General features: G+C 38.2%; 1 protein-coding gene and 1 long non-coding RNA gene across 4 annotated transcripts in view; one reads left to right on the top strand and one right to left on the bottom strand.

The window, feature by feature from the left end:
* The window catches only part of adgrv1 (adhesion G protein-coupled receptor V1), a 328,646-nt gene that overhangs the window by 198,896 nt on the left and 111,618 nt on the right, over window positions 1-18,132 (top strand). The gene's annotated exons all lie outside the window — the stretch shown is intronic.
* LOC134296712 (uncharacterized) overlaps window positions 623-18,132 on the bottom strand; it is a 31,643-nt gene continuing 14,133 nt past the window's right edge. Inside the window, exons 2-3 of the long non-coding RNA XR_010003543.1 lie at window positions 11,194-11,235; window positions 623-2,922 (exon numbers count right to left, since the gene is read on the bottom strand). This is a non-coding gene — a long non-coding RNA (uncharacterized LOC134296712). The remainder of the gene's footprint in view (window positions 2,923-11,193; window positions 11,236-18,132) is intronic.

The following is an 18,132-nucleotide window of genomic DNA, read 5'->3' as shown; positions in this document are numbered from 1 at the left end:
CAGCGTGTATATAAAAAAAAAACATCCTGAATTTATTCCTTGTGAAAGGGAAATTTTATCATGTGTACTTACAGCATTTTCCAAAGAGACACATTGTTCTTTTAAGAGAAGTGCTTGCCTTGGCTTTATCCCATAGTTTATCTCCTCATTTTTGCTATGAGTTGTCAGAACTTGTTGATAGAAAACTTCCATATATTTCCTCCTGTGCCAGCAGCCATTGCTCCTAGTTCTCTACCTTTCTCTTTGTGCTGGGACAATAGCATTATGGTAGCTTGATATATGGCATTTCTTTTGCAGCCTGCTGAAGATTTTAACATGTGGCTAACACTGTAAGAAATCCACAGCCCTGGTGCTAATGAGAGATCCAACATTTCTATCAGTATACTTGCTGTAAATTTTGTGTGACTTTATATATTTGTTGGGTGAAATGTTGCATTTATTCTTGATTATAGTCTTTGAATTTGGATGTGTGGTTGGCCACTGTGCAAAAAAGGATGTTTATCTGCTTGGAGCAGGGTTGAGAAGTCTAGAAGGTCTGGGAACTACTTTTTCCCATGTAATTTTTATTGCAAAATATATGAGGAATGGTGAAGGGTACAAGAGTGGATACAGAACAGCAGCATTTTAAACATCTTACTTCTTTGTCTTCCTCCATTGTTATCTAATACAAAAAGGATTTCTATGATGTGAAAAAGAAAAAAAAGAAAACATTTATTTTCTAAACTAAAACAGAAAGATAGAAAAGTGGGTGCATAGTGTTTTGAAACAAAGGAAATAGAAAAGTTGGGAATAGAAAATAGAAAGCCCTAACTAATGCTTCCTACCCTGTCTGCTGTCTTCTTCACACAAAAAAGTCTTCTTTTTGTCATAAAACTTATCTTTAGTAGATTAACTTTCCAGGATCCTTTGGATATCATTGGGGATCCTGTTATTCTTGTCAATCACAGATCTATTTTTTTTCTTGTTATTCTTGCATCTCTGCACTATTAATTTTCCCTTTCCCGGGGGCTCTGGCTCTAGTGGCACTTGAATTTTTAATATGTTTTCAAGTCTCTTCCACCCCACACCCACTGCAAAGCACACTCCACTGATGCCATGCCTAGTGCAAGTCCAGGACTCTTCTGGCCTTGACAATTATGCACCAAAATCTAATTCCTAAGAATGCTTTCTTGTGATGTCACAAACACAGGACCTGATGTAGTTACAAGGGGAAACTCTTAGGGGTGTCATTAAACATGCCACATTAAGTATCAATCACCATTGCAAAGAATATATTATTAAAGTTATAAACACTAAGAACCTTATCAGATATAGCAGAGAAAATGCCTATTAAGTAAGACAACCCATGGTTAAAGAAGGATAGACGAGGACTGTATAAATGCTGGATATACCCATCACACCCACCTTTCTCCTTTCCATATCAAATATCATAGTGTGTGTTTGACTTATCATGTGGCCAATGGATGATTCCTCCCAATCTGTCCAGAATTCCCCTACTTCACTGTCATCCTCTTTTTAAAAGATTTTTTTAAATGTTTCCATCCTCTTTGGTCTTGATTGTATTAGAAAGGTAATCTCCTTACATATCTAACAGACTATGAATGATTGAAACCACCATATATTAGGGGAAGGTGGGGCCAAGTAATGAGAAGATATTTGTTTTCACATGAAGGCCATGATAAATAGATCAGCAACAGTGGATTTGCAGCACTATGTACCCTTGTTCGGTTCAATGAATTTCATAGGCCACAATGTGGAGCATACTGCCTTTAATATTACTAAATCCTTTCAGACTAGGAGGTTTGTGAAGCTTAGATGGTAAGGATTGGCTAACAGACAGTGCTGTACAGGAAATCAAATTCTGGTGATAAAATTAGAAATCTAGTGCTGTATCTCACAGTATACTGTTGTTGGTTTTGCAAAACATTTCCTACATTTAATGGTCCAACATGACTATTTGGTATTGTCCTCCTAATCCTAAAACATTAGCAATTCTTTATATTCTCCAAGGTAACATTCTGTAATGGGTGTTTGTCTGAAGTGTCACCTTTAAGCAGCCTGTCATTCATTTACTCCGTGTTTCAGTTTATATATAGCTACCATTGCATTCAACACATTGCTGTGATCAATGCCCTTTTTTACATTCTTTGTTAGTAACAGTTTTAACTATGGATTTTTTTCTCACATGAGGCAAGCAAATCACAATTAGAGCAGTACAACAATGTTATTGCTTTGGACTTATCACATGACGTTGTTCTTTTCTCCTTGGTGTCCTGGTGGGAGACTGTTGAAAGGTATTTCTTATACAAAGGCAGGTAAATTACTGGATTATTTGTGCTAGAAAAAGATGCTTTCCAGTCTGTTTTCTACTAGAAGATTGATGGGAAAGGAGCAGTGTCCAAGAGTAAGATACTGTTGTCGTACTGTAATTACAATTTCCTATCTTGTATGATAAACTTCTATATCTACATGGCTTACAATGAGAATATGACAACATAGCATATAATACACAATCCAATAAAACAATGAAATTTAAAAACAATGCAATACAAGATAAAAACAACATAATAGTTACTTTAAAAACCGGAACATCAAATTGTTTTGCAGAGCAGAGGGTGACTAATACAACATTCCACCAGGTCTGAGAATAAAATCAAAATGAGTAAAGAAGGAACAAAGGAACAATTTCATTTAAAGTGCTATAGCATGTAGAGTGAGGAGCAAGATAAAGTGCTAGTAAACATAGAGTAGATACCAAGTCAGATGGGCTATTTATTCAAACGTGCTCCGGAACATCCATGTCTTCAGTTGACTGCGAAAGATGGGCAATGACGGAACTAACCTGATCTCCCTGGAGAGAGAGTTCCAAAGCCGGGGGGCCACCACCGAGAAGGCTCACTCCCTCGTCCCCGCCAGCCACACCTGAGACAGGGGCAGGAGTGAGAGAAGACCATCATCAGATTATCTTAAGGCCCGTGTAGGTTCATTGGGGAGGAGGCGATCGCGGAGATAGGCAGGTCCTGAACCTATGAGTTATCTGGGTTTGATTCCAGCAAAGGGTCAATTTCTTGAGCACTGTTTCCTTAAGAACAACTATGGTTACATGAAATTGCAGATATGACTGAACAACATTAGATTATTTCACTTCCAGTCCCAGCATACCATAGAGTTGTGTTTGGAGACCTAGAAATCAACTCTGGGCATTTTCTAGATCCTCTAATACAACTATATGTTAATTTTCAAAGTAAGCATTCCATAGAATTACCTGGTGGATCTAGAAAAATTCTAAAAAGACCATCTTCCATGGGCGTGGCTAATTGGGGATATGGATTCCACAGTTTTGGAGACTTTTACTATACCACTTTGTAATTTCCAGTTGTTGTTGTGACTCAGCTGGAACCTCAGATTGACTCTGATGAGGATGATGGGTTTCAGGTTCACAATCAGGTTCAAAATGTCCCTGTTGTAGAAGATGAGGAACAGGGAGTACAAATTCATTTTCCCACAGCAAGGAATGATGTTATTGATACTGAATCTAGCCAGGTGCAAATGGACATGGAAAAGGAGGACAGTTCTCAGTCTGATAATGAGGCTCAGCAAACTAACGAGCAGGCTGACCTTGACGAAACAGGTTACTTAGATTGAGCTGACCGTTTGGAATTCAGGATTTGGAGGAGTGTGAGAATTGCAAACAAGAGGGAGGTCAGAAGCCAAAGAAATGCTTTCATGCTTTGCAAAGGATATTAAAGCAATGTGTTTGGAGACAAACCTTTGTCAAAGCAACTTTCGTTCAACCAAGAAGCAAGCTCTCATTTTCCTGGATTTCCTTGCAGCTTTTGTATTCATGTTCTTGGGACTTTGTCATGCTCTGTTGGGACCTTGTTTATTCCTCGTGATGTCTGGATTTATTCTCTATGGCTTTATTTGGTAACCATTTTTTGGAACTTTTGTTTTTAAAGAACCTTTTATCTTCTATTTTCTAATAAACTAAAAAGACATCAACCTGTGTGCAGTTTGGTGTATATAGCAAGGTGAAGCTAACCTGAGGTGCAACAGTTGTATTAAATTAGTCCCTAACTTTAGTGCATCATTTGGACAACCTTGGGTCATAATCCATGCCCACTGTTAAGAAAAATTAATGGATCGACATTGCTTGCTAAATTTTCTATTTTAATTGTGTATAAGTTTTATTGACTTTGTTGTTGTTATATTTCTTCAACTCAGTTCTACTCATGGCAACCATCTCCCAGAGTTTTCTTAGCAAGACTTCTTTGGAGGGGGTTGCCATTACTTCTCTCTGAATCAAAGATTTCCCAAAGGTCACCCAGTGGATTTCTGGGGCTGATCAGGGATTAGAATTCCGAGGCCCATTCACACTACAGAATTACAGAGCTGTTATTCTGCTTTAACTGCTTATAGTTTTAAAACAAGAAAACTGGTTTTGTTTGTTTGTTTGTTTGTAATCTGGAGCACAAGGTCACTCTGGTTGAGAATTCTAAATGTCCCTCCTTACCATGTAAATCTCAGGATTCCATTGGAGTTGCAGTTAAAGTGGAATAATAGCATTACAATTCTGTAATGTGTGTGGCTCCCCCAATCTTCTAGTCAGGGGCCCCATCTACACTGACCATTTCATGCAGTTTCAAACCAGTGTTCAAGAAAATGGTTTTCCTGTGCAGATGATAACATAGGAAATCCTGGATCTAATTTAAGGCCTGGATGGTGATTACACAAACCACAGAGCACTGATGTGGATGAAGGACTTACTTTCATACACGTTTGTGGGATTTTGTCTGACTGCCCCAAAGTGAGGTTAGCTTCAAACTGCATTAAAGGGTCAGAGTAGATTGGGGGGGGGGGCAATAATCAAATAATTACACCATACTGGCCCTTTGTAACCTTAAGTCCTTAAATGACTTGATATTTCTTTCAGTTTTCTCTCCTCTCAACCTTCCTAGTACATCTGAGAGACAGTTGTGACATTGAATGCACGCGCCACAGAAGGCTATTGCAGTTTGTGTTCTTGAGGTGATAATTGCTGTGAAATTGCATGGATCCTGCCAAAGCAGTTGGGCCAAGAAATTGCAAAAGGTTCTTAGACACTGCATGTACAACCATCATTATATGTCCCTACCTAATATAATTAAAAGTAGACACCAACATTTTAGGAGAAAAAAATTGAATGATTGGGCTGCAGTTCCCGGAAGAAATTGATTGTCTCATTATATCTGGCTTATTTATTTTTTAAAAAAGTAATAACAACAGGTATGAATAAAAGGGCATTGAGGAACCTGTATTGCCGGAAATGAAAGCAGTGTCAGATACATTTTCCTGTTGTAAATAGGTCCAATTACTGCATTATTAATGATATTATTGAAACTCTCATTAAATGTGACATTAATTAATGGGTTCATGTTAGTTTCAAGCCTTCATTATATGATTTCAATGGGAGGGTTTGCAGTCTTGTATTTTTCCATTCTGCCTCTGTGACATTTCCAATTGTCCTAAGAATTTAGAAGTAGCTGACCCCAGGTGCCATGAATGTTGCAATGTCATGCTCCCAGCAAGTTTTGAAATCTATATGCTTATAATCTAAGACTTACCTGTTTCTCTTCTTCTATATGCAATTTGAAATAGTGATCTTAATCTCCTCATAGGATCCGCTAGGCTGGCAGGGTGAATTTCACCAAATTTGTTAGGTTTCTTGTGAATTACATTTTTCTTCCTGAATATATGTTATTTTTTTAACTTTAAGGGCCTTCACAAATTGTTCTTGTATAATTTCTTCAGTTATTTGCTTATTGTGTCCCATTTTCAAACATTAAAACTAGAGAAACTTCCCATAGTACCTTGTTATGAAGGCAAGTGAGTCATACCAATGTGCTGTTTATTTTGGATAATCTTTTTAATGAATACAGTAGAACAAGCCAATTTCTAACATTCCCATTTTTGCATTTCTAGTTTCACTGTTTCAGCTGCCTTGGCTCAGCAACAGTCTCTCAAAATCATAGAATATTACAGTTGGAAAGGACCACAAGGCCCATCTTGTCCAACCGCCTGTCATGCAGGAACACAGACGTGCATTATTTCTGAAAAATGCCTATCCAACCTTTGTTTAAAGATACCCAAAGATGGGGAGTCCACCACCTTCCAAGACAGTCCATTCCACTGGCAAACATCTGTTACAGAAAATAGGTTCTTCCTAATGTTTCCATAGACCTTAAGCCCCTTGGTTGTGTTCTAGTCTCTGGAATGAGAAACAAACTTCCTCCACCCTCTGCTCAACACCCCTTCATATATTTAGAGATGCCTGTCATATCATCTCTCAGTTTTCTCTTCTCTAAGCAAAACGTGCAACAAATATGCTCAGCTTGTTCATTCCACATATGCTTGATTTCTCGACCTTTGCTTGCCTTGGTCTTCATTCTCTGGACATATTCAGCTTGTTGATGTCTTTCTTGAACTTATATTTGTTATTGACAGAATTTTTGTGTAGATTGGCTTGTATGTTTTTCTCATAATGGACAAATAGAGAAAGCATTTTCTTCTTCAGTGAGAAATTTGAGCTCTGCATGCATCTGGTGCCCATACATGTCACAGTGTGTAAAATCATTGTAATGAATAGGAATAAATGAACTGTACGTATGGGACAATAAGAAATACAAAATACTCAGGGTTACATAGTCCTTAACTGAACTCATATGTTTGTTAATTTGTAAGCATATAAAGCAGCAGGACTTGTAAGTTATTTCAGCTGTAATGGTTTAAAAATTTACAAGTTTAATCATTTGCAGTTGTGTAGTCAGGAAAGTATTTACTAGTACCTTGTTAAAATGTAAGAACTAAAAATATCTTATTCAACCACATAAACACTTTGAGTGCATACTTTAGAGATGGCCAGATTCAGTTGTCATTTTAAAATGTAGGAACATATTGCAGGTGCCAGGCTCAAGAGTGGACTCCGTAACACTACCACTTTCAATGGCAAATGGAGCTACACTCCATAGTTCCTGCAGTTTGATACCTTTTATCCGTCAGAATTCCCATCCTCTGTAATCATGAAGTTTGTAATTTGGAGAGGTACTTAGAATTATCTGCTGGAAAGATTTAGTTCATCCCCATGAACATCAAGCAATTGAGCTTTATAACAGGGAATTTCAACCACCTTATCAAACCTTGGTTCCCAGAATTTGATGGGATTGATCAACAATAGTTAAAGCAGCATCAAATTAGTAAGACTGTGCAGTGTAGATACTGAGAGAAAAGAGAGTAACTAAAAAGGAAAGTGCCAAAAAAAATAATCCAGGATTCCATAGGATAAAGCCATGGCATTTAAAATGGTTATTGCCAGACTGCGATAACTGTGAAGCATAGATGAACTCCATTAATCCCTCCAGCAGAAGCAGCAGAGTCTGGTGTGATTGCTTGGGTCCCTGGACTTACGGATAGCATGACGTCAACTAGTGCCAGCAGTAACCTAGTAACCCATATTTCCAGGAAGCGCAACCCAATTGGGACATAATACTGCTGTTGACCTCGACATCTTGAAAGCTCTACAGACTATAAGATCATTAACAAATGTGGTTGCACTGGAATCTGTTGGAAAGTTCTTAGAGTTGGAAAATATTGGAAGGAGAGAAAGAAGGAGAACTTCACCAGGAAAAAGGGGTTGGGTTGGGCAGAGAAAGCTCCTAAGTAGAGCAAGAAGGAGTGGTGTTACACATCCTAGCTTAGAGCTGGAGAGAGAGCCCAGTTTTGGGTGGGCTGAGGCTGCACCTACACTGCCCTAAAATCCAGTTTCAGAATGCAGATTAACTGCATTGAACTGGATTATAGGGCAGTGTAGATTTGTATAAATTAGTTCAGTGCAGTTAATCTGCATTTTGAGATGGAATGATGTGGTATGATCAGTGTAGATGGGGCCTCAAGTGACATTTAACTTCAGTCTGGTTAGGGAGGAGGAGACAAGAAATATCAAATTCACCCCTGGCCTCTCCCTGGAGAAGGGAGCTGAGGACTGATACGATCAATTTTGTTATTGAAATGTCTGCTTTTGGTAGTTTGGGAAAATGGGAGAAACAATGCCAAGTCTTACCCAGACAGTAATAGTTTAATCTTCTTTAGGCTCATTTGCCCATTAACTTACAAAACTAGATCTGCATTCTAGAATCATAGAATCATAGAATAGTAGAGTTGGAAGAGACCACATGGGCCATCCAGTCCAACCCCCTGCTAAGAAGCAGGAAATCACATTCAAAGCACCCCCGACAGATGGCCATCCATCCTCTGCTTAAAAGCCTCCAAAGAAGGAGCCTCCACCACGGCCCCGGGGAGAGAGTTCCACTGTCGAACAGCTCTCACAGTGAGGAAGTTCTTCCTGATGTTCAGGTGGAATCTCCTTTCCTGTAGTTTGAAGCCATTCTCTCAGAATCTTGGGCACTGTGAGGAAACTATTCATTTCTTGAATACTTGCTCAGCTACTCAGATTTTGACCACACCATTTGTCACACAAAGCATTTAGTGTAATTTTGAAAAATATTTGGAGGATTATTCAATTCATATTGTATTTCTATAATAGTGTAGTATTTATCTATTTATTTACCTTATTTCTACCCTGCCTTTCTCTACCCTGAAGAGGACTCAAGGCGGCTTACTTATGGCAACCATTACATGCCTTGAAAAACACACAAACAATGACTTAAAATCAATTAAAACAAAAATTAATAAATATTAAACATTTAAAACATTTAAAAAGAATTACATTCAGTATTAAAATCCCATCATCTGAAAATCATAGTCCGAGGCCGTTCTGTCATCAAATTGTACATAAGTCCAGGTCTATTATTGCACTGTGCTAATTACTGAAAGCCTGATCCCAGAACCATGTTTTTACTTTCCTTCTGAAGGCTAGAAGGGAGAGGGCAAATCTGATGTCACTGGGGAGGGAGTTCCACACACAAGGGGCCACCACTAGCAAGGCCCAATCCCTCATCCCTGCCAGCCGAACTCACAAGGCAGATGGGACCAAGAGCAAGGCCTCCCCCAGACGATCTTAATATTTGAGGTGGCTCATAGGGGAAGATATGTTCAAACAAGTAAACTGGGCCAGAACCGTTTAGGGCTTTATAGGTCAAAGCCAGCACTTTAAATAGTAGGTTCCTTTAAAAAAAAAACATACAAATGAGGTTTCTTCTATCAGATTTGGGGTGGCTGTGTGGTCCTGCCACCTTATGTTTAGCAGAATTGGTCTACCAGTAGATATCAGGGTAATAAAATCCTGTATCTACTAGACTTTGCCTCTTGATTGAGCTAACTGATGTTTCAGAAAAGCATCACCCACTTCCTTGTCTTGATCACCTGCAGTAAACTCCTATCACAATATTTTTATTTGTTTCTCTATTTTTTTATCTGAATGTAGCTTTAGTGTGCCGACCCTCTAAATGGACTAAAAATATTCAAATGCTAACTTTTGTTTTGATGTTTTTTGCACTGACAGGTACATATGGGACATTCTTCCCATGCTTCACAAATGTAATATTGAGTACACAGAGACAATGACCAGAAAACACTCTGCTGTTAATTGGATAAGAGAAAGCACTTTTTTCAAGCATTCATGAGACTTTTCTTGCCAAGTTCAGTGCTGAAACATGGGGATTAGTATTATGAATAACATGGGGTTTTAATGCTTGAAATCATATGGGCCTTGATATATAAACAAGCACAGTGGAAGAAGATAAATGAACTGGGGTACTGTCCTGATAGCATATTGAAAAAGCATTCCAGTCTGTGCCTCTCCTTCTATACTGTGTATCAGAGTTAATGCTACACATCAAGGAAAAGGAGTTGCTGTGTGGCAGCTTTTTTAAGGAATTGTATGACAAAATATGCCATGCATATCATGACAGTAATGATAGAGAAAGTGTAAAGAGTTGGAAAGATTTCCAGAATGAGAACATTTGGAGTGTTCAATAAGACTTCAATTTATGTTGTTTAATTTGGCATAAGGGTAAAGTAGAATGTGGCAAAATGTCATCCTACAGACCAAATTCATGGAAAATGGTTCCTAAATGTCTAGCCTGCAGAAGCACCCTCATGATCCTAAAGTGAAAACTGGTTGGAGATGAATGGTTAACAGTAATTTGTATAATGAGCTTCCCTGATGAGAATGTGCATTTTCCAGAATACATAAAAAGGAGGAAGATAGGGTAGAAATACCTTTCTTTGTTAGTGGCTTTAATGGCTGATAGACTACTCCAGACAGCAGGGAAGATGGCATATCCAGGTGCTGTGTCACTAGGATTTAAGTTTTTATATCAGTTTATATTAAAAGGGAAATAGGCTTTTCCAGGTATTGTATAACTTGGAATGAAATGTATTACTGTCTTTTTGTTCTAGTCTAGTCTACATTAATTGAAAAAGTTTCTTGCAAGCAAACCTGGAGAAATGGGGCTTTTTTGCAGTTTTCTCCAGGCCTATTTTTATTTAAAAGCAAAAAAACATGGAGTCCAGGGGTTTCAACACTCATGAAAAAAAGAAAAGAGAAAACAAAATCAGTAGTGAGGAGAAGACTTTTTAAATTGTGTGTGTGTGTGTGTGTTTGCATGTGTGTACATGTTAAAAGATGCAAAGGGCCTGCACCTGTTCAGAAGAAAAATTGCCGCTACCCAGAATTTTTAGAAGCAGCCGTTCTCCTTTATTGATGTTTTCCTTAAGCATTGGGGTCTTCTAAGAGCCACAAAAACAGCCATGCGGGGGATATGAAGACTACTAGACAGAGAATTCCCAACGTCTGGTTGAAAACTCTGATTCACCCAATGTATGGGGAATCTGTTGGCCACTGAGCATTCACTGTGGAAGGGCTTAGGAGCAGCATCTGGACTAGTACTTATCCTAGTTTTAATGCTTGTTTTAATGTATTGTTATTGATTTTTAATTTAATTTTCATGAATTTTAAGATATGTGTTATTGTATTTGTATGTTTGTTTTACAGCATTTAATTGTTGCCAATTTGTAAGCTGCTCTGAGACCCCTTTGGGGTGAGAGACAGCGGGCTACTAATGTAGTAAACAAATACATAGTAAAAAAAATCCACCCAAGATTCCATCCACCACATTGCTTTAAAAGATATTTAATTCTCACATAGTTTGTTGTTTGACAAAATGAATTTTAATATGGGTGAAGTCTCTTACTTACCATCTGTGATTATCCCCACATTCATGCTGTGCTGCTGTTTGTCTGAAATAGCAATACATAAAGAGGTTGCCATCATAGAAATTAGGCAGCAACGGTGTTTGGGAATAATCTGTTCACTCTTTGTTATTCTTTTGATTTAAGCAAAACCTCAGCTCAAGGAAGTTTAGCCCATTAAGAACCCTGTGCTGTTGACTCTTCCATTCTGGAGCACGTTCGTTCTTGCTTAAGCTATTCCAACAGGTTCATGCAACAGCAAATTGCATAAAAGAGAGCTCCCAGTTGAACCAGTAGATGTTGCTTGTCAGAGGAACTGTGTAACTGTGTGGGATACTTTTGTCTGCTTTCACGAAACGAAAAACACCTTTCTGTGGCTTCATGCATGTGTATTGGGATAGACTAAAGCAGCATTTTAGAAAGCATAACCTCATGCTGAACTCATGTTTATTGAACATATTTAACTAAAGATTATAAAACCTAGATGAAGGAATGTGCAGAGGCCTGCCAAGACACTTCTGTGTATCATGCACTTGTCAACTTCATGCTGTTCATATTTTCAGCTAATCCTGAGTTATGCAACACATTTTAGAGGACATCCTACATGGACATTGCACCAAGTCTACACTTTGTTATATTGTTTATATTGAGTCTGGAAACTAATTTTCACAGTTTAAGATCCATAGGAGCCTTTGATACTTTGATACAGAATAATATTGACTTGGCAATGTTAGAGACATAGACGTTATCCCACACAGTCCTCCCCCCCCCCCACCCCAAACACTTGTAATGCAGGCAATGCAGGGGGACTTCTTCTTTGCGTCCATCATGTCTTAATCAGGGAATTGTTTCTGAAGTGTCTGGAAATGGGGGGAGGGATGGAGGCAGATATTGTTTTCTGAGCTCAGGAATTGCTATACAACTGGAGAAAACAGGGAAAAACACAGGTGGGATTTGTCAAATTTTCTTGTGTTGAATTGCTTCAGTGACATGAAGTAAGGAGCCATTTTATGGGCAGTCTCCTACCAAGCATTTCTCTCCTAAAGTCCTGCTTCGTGAGCCTGGCATGCTAATTTTTTAAGAATTAATTTAATCATTAAAAATACAGAAATTTCAAAATATTACCACTCTATCATTTCTCCTTCATAGTAATCTTGGCCTTCAAAACTGCGCTACGGCTAGCTTGTGAGATTGGGAGGCCTGGAAGGAGCCCAGAGAAAGAGGGGATGCAGATCAATGCCTCCTCAGGAGTTGCAAGATTGGAAGGGAAAATATAAATCCCCAAAGTGGTGACTGTCTTCCCAGATCAATGCCTCCTCTCTCCTTCGTAGTTGCAGGATTGAAAGGGAAAATATAAATCCCCAAAGTGGTATCTCTTCCCAGATCAATGTGTCCTGTCTATTCAGGAGTCGCATTATTTGAAAGGAAAGTCTAGAATCCTCAAAGTTTTTTCCCCAAGTTTTTTTTTTAATTGAATGGGCAAGAATTGCCTTTTCTCCTGAAATCATCAATGTTCATATTTATCACATGACCAAGTGCAGTTTCCACCTGTTTAAGAAAGAACATGTGATGGGATCTGAGAAACAATATAATTTGCTTTTTAATGCAACAGGACATAATACCACAAATATATGACCCCTCCCCCCCAGTTTGAGATAATATCCTCAGAAGCAAAAAGTAGGTGATGCACCAACTTACAGCAGCTTTGAAAACCTCTGTTTTTTATATTTTCATAGATTCTTTTCATGTAAGTCTGGTAAAAGTGGACTAGGTTCAACTGAAAGTTTAACCTTTTACATTATTACTTAAGAATAGTGAGCTGGTTGTAGAAATAGAAAATAAATTGTCCATCTTAAATTATGTTTTAGGGGAAAAACAATAATTAATTAGTGCATCTTATATTATTGGCAGTGTTTTTCAGAGATGAGAACTAAAATCTCTAATGCTGAAATCCATCTATAAAACAAGCATTAATAATCACCTGAAATATTTGGGTAGAAATGTAAGAGAAAAGGTTGTAGGTGTACAACCCCAGGTGTATAATCTCAGTTCCATGTGTGTTGAATCAATGTAGAAATTCATTGGCAAGAAGGGAGGAATTCTCAGACTCTTGACACTTTCCAATTCTTTCTTGCAAATGCCCTCCCCCCCCCCAAACATCCCAGCTGTTTTTCTTCTGGACAAACTCAGATAGAGCTTTCAAAGCTCAGCAGACTGTTTGCATACATGGAGAAATCAAGAAACAGGAAAAAGATTAAGTGTTCTTTCCTATCTATATACTCCACCTACTCTACTGTAAAATTAGAAAACATTTGTGGCACAACTAATTCAATCTAAGGGTGCTCCTTGGCTGGTTAAAATGAGCAGAAATCCCCACACTTTCTTCCTGTTTTTTTTTTCAATTTCCTTTTGGAGATCATGTTTTATTTAAACTCAGTAGAGTCTCAGTTATCCAACATAAATGGGCTGGCAGAATGTTGGATAAGCAAAAATGTTGGATAATAAGTAGGGATTAAGAAAAAGCCTATTAAACGTCAAATTACATTATGATTTTACAAATTATGAAATCCGACTAAAAAAAGCAGTTCAACACACAGTAATGTAATGTAGTAATTACTGTATTTATGAATTTAGCACCAAAACATTGCAATGTATCGAAAACATTGACTAAAAAACATTGGCTACAAACAAATTGACTACTAATCAAGACAGAATTGTGTAAAATGAACTTACAGTAACAACATTTTTGGAAATTAAATCTCTAAAAGTTCAGTTCTTGCTTCCTAGAGAAACAGCTGTGGATCCAGGCAGGAGACAAACTGTGCTGGATAATGCAGAACGTTGGATAAGCGAGACCCTACTGTATAATAATAATAATAATAATAATAATAATAATAATAATAATAATAACAACAACAATTAAACCACAGAATAAAAGCATCAAAATACATCAATAAGCATTAAGGAACCAAAAAGGGGGACAAATAAAATTGCAAGGAAAAGGGCAGGGCTTATGCAAAATAGGACCAGGAATAGGAATAAAGCGCTCAATGCCAGTACAGTAAACAATTCGGACTGGGCAATGATAAATTACAAGATGACCTTATTGTTCAAAGGCACATTGAAACATCCATGTCTTCAAGTCTTTACGGAATGTGGACAAGGTGGAGGCTAATCTGATCTCGCTGGGGAGAGAGTCCCAGAGCCGGGCCGGGGGGGGGGGTCTGCCAAACTAGCAGTTCGAAAACATGCAGATGTGAGTAGATCAATAGGTACCACTCAGGCAGGAAGCTAATGGCACTCCATGCAGTCATGCCGGCCACATGACCTTGGAGGCATCTACGGACAACCCCGGCTCTTCAGCTTAGAAATGGGGATGAACACCAATCCCCAGAGTTGGACACGACTAGGCTTAATATCAGGAGAAAACCTTTACCTTACCTCATCACAGTGGCAGGTTGCAGTCCTTTTGCATCAGGGATATGTAACCTGCATCTGATTCTCTATTTCTTTGTAATGAGCTCTTCTGCTGCTCTGCACAGAGGAGTCGCACAGAAACATTAAATCTGCTCCTTCCATTTTGAAGAGAAGTGAATGTAAAATACTGTTTATCTTAATTCTTTAAAGGTACAAAGCAATGTATAGTTATTCCTTTCATTGCCACCCTAAGCTATAAGTCTGGTTCATATATACAGACACTGCCTGCTAGTTTTCATATACAAAAAGTCAAAGATTTCTACCTATTTACAGAAATTATTGAAGACTATTTGATCCCGCTAATGTAGCTAGCTATAGGATAGTCAGACTTTTTTGTTATTACATTCATTCCTTCATTTGTTGTACAATATTTATTCAAGTTGTTTCTTCAGTACTGTCTGCTGAAAGACAAAACTGATTTCAAAGTCACTTGTTAGAAAAAAATCTGATCTATAGAACTATAAATAACAACTTTGGACTGTCTGTGATCTGTCTGTAGAGTCAACAAAATAACCCAAAGCAAACTGTACTAAAAATGAATCACCAACTAACCGTGGGCAGTGTGCAGCCCTTATTGTAGCAGGAACCAAAAACAAAACATGACAAAAACAGAATATTATGCAATACCAGTTGGAAAAAATATATAAAGCTGTTCCTATTGTGCAGAGGATTCCAAGCAAATATTATTACTTTTTATATTTTTGTTTGCAAAGAACTAAATATGATAATCTTTTTGAGTAATGTCCTTGCAAAATCCACTTTCTTGGCTGTGACAGGTATTGTTAATGGTTTTTCTTTTCAATCCTGTTTATAATTGGTGTTGAAGCTAAACCCACAGAAGTTATATAACAAAACCATTTATTGTCATCCATTGTTAAGTACTTATCACACCTGTTTATCCTCCTAGGTTACTATATGACAGGTACTACTTTTGAGTCCATAGCACTGCAAGTGGGGAAGGAATCTCAGGAAACAGTTCAAGTTCTATCACAGAAATGTCATGTGCAAAACTTGGATCAGAAATGCAATGAGAAGAGTAAATTTGAAATGCGTTGTATTCAGACCTATTAAAAAAGCTGTATAGTGATTTCTTGTTAAAGACAAAACAGACTAAACTTCCAACATCTCCTTTGAGTAGTAAAATCCATGCTACCACTTAGAGCCTTTTCAGGAAGCAGTATGTAACCCACTTAATAGATCTGTTGTAATATACATATTTATGTGGAACCTGAATCAGTAGTCATCAATTACCATAGAGATCCCAGTAAAAGATGTGTAAAAGCCACAAAGGGCACTGTAGTATTTTAAAGACCAACAACAACAACAACAACAACAACAACATATTTATGACTTGCCTCTCCTTACGGCTTGAGTTGGAGTAAAAAAGGTAAAGGTTTCCCCTGACGTTAAGTCCAGTCATGTCTGACTCTGGGGGTTGGTGCTCATCTCCATTTCTAAGCCGAAGAGCCGGCGTTGTCTGTAGACACCTCCAAGGTCATGTGGCCGACATGACTGCATGGAGCGCTATTACCTTCCCGCCAGAACGGTACCTATTGATCTACTCACATTGGCATGTTTTCAAACTGCTAGGTTGGCAGAAGCTGGAGCTAACAGCGGGCGCTCACTCCACTCCCGGGATTTGAACTTAGGACCTTTCGGTCTGCAAGTTCAGCAGCTCAGTGCTTTAACACACTTCGCCACCAGGGCTCCATACATGAGTTGGGGTACAACATAGTTAAAAGAGTAAAGTAGTGCAAAACACTATTACAATACATATAACATAAACACAGGTGAAATGCAGCTTAAAATAAAATACGGGTTGAAAATTCATAAGTTAAAATTGATTGGGTAGACCTGCCAGAAGAGATAGGTCTTAAATTGTGTCATTTGGCTGTCAGATCTCTTCCAGTAGGTTATTGAACAGTCTTTGGATGGCCAATGAAAAGGCCCTTTGATTGTAGGTTGCCAGTCGAGTCACTAGAGGTGTGCAAAACTTTGGATGTCATTTTGGGTTTCGGGCACATTTGGCGATTTGTAGATATGAATAAAAATGGTTCCCTGGAATTCAAACAAAACAGCCCCCCCCCCCCAAAGTTTCCCCTAAAGGGACCCACAAAGGTATCTAGTCCAACCCAACACAAAAGATTGAAATTGGAAAAAATCTAAAAATTAAAAATCCTACAGGTGTTGCAACTTTCATCCTGGAAGTCATAAAATATTTTGAAAGCCCAAAGTTCTCTAAAGTTGAGACAGTGTGACTTGCCCAAGGAGCTTAAATTGTTGAAATTGGGAAAAAATCCTAAAAATTAGTGGATGACCAAATCCTTCTGAAACTTTGCAGGAATGGTGCCCTCCTCATGGTCTGTCATAAATGTGTCCTACAGGTGTCCCAAGTTTCGTCCTGATAGTCATTAAAATGACAGAGAAACAAGTCTCTGAAATTCCCTCACTTCCACCTGTGAAACAAAACTAATGAAACGATAACAAAACTTCGAATTCAAAACAAAATACCCCCCTTTGAATTTTTGAAATATTTTCAAAATGAGATGGGGGCCACCCGAATTTCGAAATGGATTTCAAAACTGATTTCTGCGGTTTCAGACATCCCTAGCAGCCGCCTCCCAGAGGAGCTAAGTGTGCAGGGAGGATTGTATGGGAGAAGGCAATCCTGTAGGTAACCTGCACCCACACCATGTAGGACTTTAAAGGTCAAAAGCAACAACCAACTCAGTTTCTTTTTCTCAGCATCTAAATTTCATAACATCACAGCCCACTATGAGGCACTGTTTATCCGTGCTCCTTATAAGTACGCTACAGCAGTACTGAAATGTCCTGCTCCTTCATTCATGTTTTTTTCCCCTCAGTCATTCTGCAAAGGCTATTCTTTAGCCTGAATATATGTCAGGAACACAAAGATATGGAATGCTGTTTTCAAAATCCCTGAATGGGCCATTCTATGCTTGACGTCATAGAAGTCCACTGAAACATGATACTTGTGGCAGAACAAAGAATTATATAACACTAGCTGTGACTATTCATCATTTAAAACAATTACTTATTGTGGTAGCTTTGAGAAATCACTCTATCATAACCTTAGTGCTATGAATCTGTGCTTGTGGGATGGAGAATTTGGCATAAGAAAAGTTGGTCATATGTGCCTTGTGGAAGGGATGCATAAAGGCCACATATACATAGGTTTAGGGACAATGAAAACATAAGTGTACACCTTTGTATTTCAATATCCCATCATCAAATTAATACATTTTAAAACTCATGAAAACAGTAGTAGTCAAATAAGTACTTATTTAAAAGTTAAAGATACACATTGAAATACTATAACTGGAGATGATCATTCAGGGGATAGCACGCTCAGAAAGATAAATGTTATGGGTATATCCTAGGCCAATTCAAAGAACAACTTCTTACATCTGAAGATCTGAATAGTCTAAGACTATAGTCTAAGTCTAA

Source organism: Anolis carolinensis, chromosome 2 (assembly GCF_035594765.1).
Source record: "Anolis carolinensis isolate JA03-04 chromosome 2, rAnoCar3.1.pri, whole genome shotgun sequence".
In the NCBI taxonomy this organism is placed as follows: Eukaryota; Metazoa; Chordata; class Lepidosauria; order Squamata; family Dactyloidae; genus Anolis; species Anolis carolinensis.
Note: the sequence above shows the minus strand (reverse complement) of the source record. Positions and strands in the feature narration are given on the sequence as shown.